The 2,454-nt window shown below is 45.2% G+C and overlaps 1 protein-coding gene across 1 annotated transcript in view; it reads left to right on the forward strand.

Moving 5' to 3' along the window:
- Positions 1–2,454, forward strand: part of NF2 (neurofibromin 2 (merlin)) — a 56,998-nt gene that overhangs the window by 293 nt on the left and 54,251 nt on the right. The gene's annotated exons all lie outside the window — the stretch shown is intronic.

Below are 2,454 nucleotides of genomic sequence, written 5' to 3' on the forward strand. Positions count from 1 at the left end.
CTGGCGGAATCCCCGCGCCTCGGGCCCTAGGATGGCACCACCGATCGGGGCGTCCCGGCCCGGGTGTCAAGTCGAGGTGGAAACTTGAGGGATTCTGTGTATATCATTAATGGGCACGGATAGAGGTGGCCAGAACCGGAAGGGACCCATCTAGGCCCAGATCCTCGGATTAAGGATCCATTGCTGTGTTTTCCAATAGGGCACTTGGGTTGGGAAGCACTTCCTGAAAGTTTTCATTCATTGTTACCGCAAGAGGCCGGAGGCATCGCCGGTGGCAAATTCTCGTTTTTTTCAATGTCAGGTTTAAGCTGCAGCTCTATAGAGTTTTCACTTCAGTCGGTCATTTGTGTACCCCAGGTATGAAAAGACACCTCGTCTTATTGGGGAGTCTACACTTGTGTCCCTTTTCCAAAACTTAAATTTTCTGGGGAAAAAAACTGAGGAAAGCGATGATGTCTTCGACTTAAATTTCCTGTACAGTTTGCAGGACGATGATAAGTTATCGTTTGTTGAATACTTCCGAAGTGGCAGACTTTCATACATTTCGTTCTCACAACAACCCAGGGAGGGAGGCGCGCCCCAAACCATCTGTCCAAGAAATGGTGAAATGGAGTTTTGAGGCAAGCGCTCAGCCAACACAGTGCTTACTGTCTGTCTCTCAAGCGATGGAAGCCCTTGCTACTCAAAGTGTGGTCTGTGGACCTGTGGCATTGGCAGCAGCGACCCAAGCCAGGGCTTGGCAAACTTCTTCTGTAAAGGCCCACATGATACATATTTTCAGCTTCGGAGGCCATACGGTCTCAGCTGCAACCACACAGCTCTTCAGCTGTACCCTCGTAGCCCCAAAGCAGCTGTAGACAGGACCAACTTTCAGCGGGAGGAGCTCCACTGACCTGGTTCTCTGTAAAACTGGTGAAAATTATTTTTAAAAAAATACTTTAAATCCTCTAGGAATGATAGGGGCATGCATCAAGTGAAGAAATATCTATTAAAAATATACATAAACAGCCCTAGTTGGTTTGGCTCAGTGGATAGAGCGTTGGCCTGTGGAATGAAAGGTCCCAGGTTCGATTCCGGTCAAGGGCATGTACCTTGGTTGCAGGCACATCCCCAGTAGGAGGTGTGCAGGAGGCAGCTGATCATGTTTCTCTCTCATCATTGTTTCTAACTATCTCTCTCCTTTCCTCTCTGTGAAATAATCCAATAAAATATATTTTAAAAAAATACATAAACAGCCGGCTGGCTTGGTTCAAGTGGTTGAGCATCGACCTATGAACCAGGAGGTCACGGTTCGATTCCCGGTCAGGGCACATGCCCAGGTTGCAGGCTCCTTCCCTAGTGTGGTGCCTCCTAGTGCAAGAGGCAGCCGATCAGTGATTCTCTCTCCTCATTGATGTTTCTATCTCTCTCTCTCCCTCTCCCTTCCTCTCTGAAATCAATTAAAAAAATATATTTAAAAAATACGTAAACATTCCATAAGGAAGGTGAAAATTTGTGACATTTGAACCAAGACCTCTATCACCCTCCCTGCTCCCAGCTCAGCAAGGTGGAGAGAGATTCTGGCTGAGCGGCGCTCCCCCTGTGGGAGCACATTGACAACCAGGGGGCAGCTCCTGCGTTGAGTGTCTGCCCCTTGGTGGTCAGTGTATGTCATAGCGACCGGTCATCCACTGTTTGGTCAATTTGCATATTACCCTTCTATTATATAGGATATCTGTAATGTGCCCTTTACTATCATGAAATCTATCTATCTATCTATCTATCTATCTATATACTAGGGGCCCGGGAAAGAGAACGAGAGTGATTCTAAAACCTTTAGGCTATCCAAAGATGTGCCTCCACACTGTGTAAAGGAAATAGATTTCACTAAAACAAGACAGCCAGTCTCTAAACAAATAAATAAGCAGATAACAGTAACATGCCCTGGAGAGGAGTTGGTGTGATATATTACTTAAAATGTCTAGTTTCCAACAAAAATCATGAGGTATGCAAAGAAGCAGGGGAGTAAGACCCGTACAATGGGGAAAAGCTAGCAAGAGGAATTGCTTGTGAGAGTGACCAGATATCAGATTTAACGAGAAGGTTTTAAAGTAGCCATTATAATAAGCAATGACCTGTCCATTGAGGAAGCTCAGTGAACTCCAAGGAGGATAAGCAGAAAGAGATTCACAGACAGACACCTCCTAGTAAAAATGCTGAAAGTAAAAGATGAGCACATTGGGAAAGCAACAGGAGGAAAATGACTTTCCCCTTACAAGGAAACCCCAATAAGATTAACAGCTGACTTCTCACCAGAACACACGTGAAGTGCTCAGAGAAAAAAACTTGTCAACTGAGGATCCTATATCCACCTCAGTTGGCTATAATTGAAAAGGACATTTCAAAGATGAAGGTGAACTAAAGACTTTCCAGTATATTCAAAAACTGAGAGAATATGTTTCTGAAAGACTCTTC

The sequence above is a fragment of the Myotis davidii genome, unplaced genomic scaffold, assembly GCF_000327345.1.
Source record: "Myotis davidii unplaced genomic scaffold, ASM32734v1 scaffold478, whole genome shotgun sequence".
Classification (NCBI taxonomy): domain Eukaryota; kingdom Metazoa; phylum Chordata; class Mammalia; order Chiroptera; family Vespertilionidae; genus Myotis; species Myotis davidii.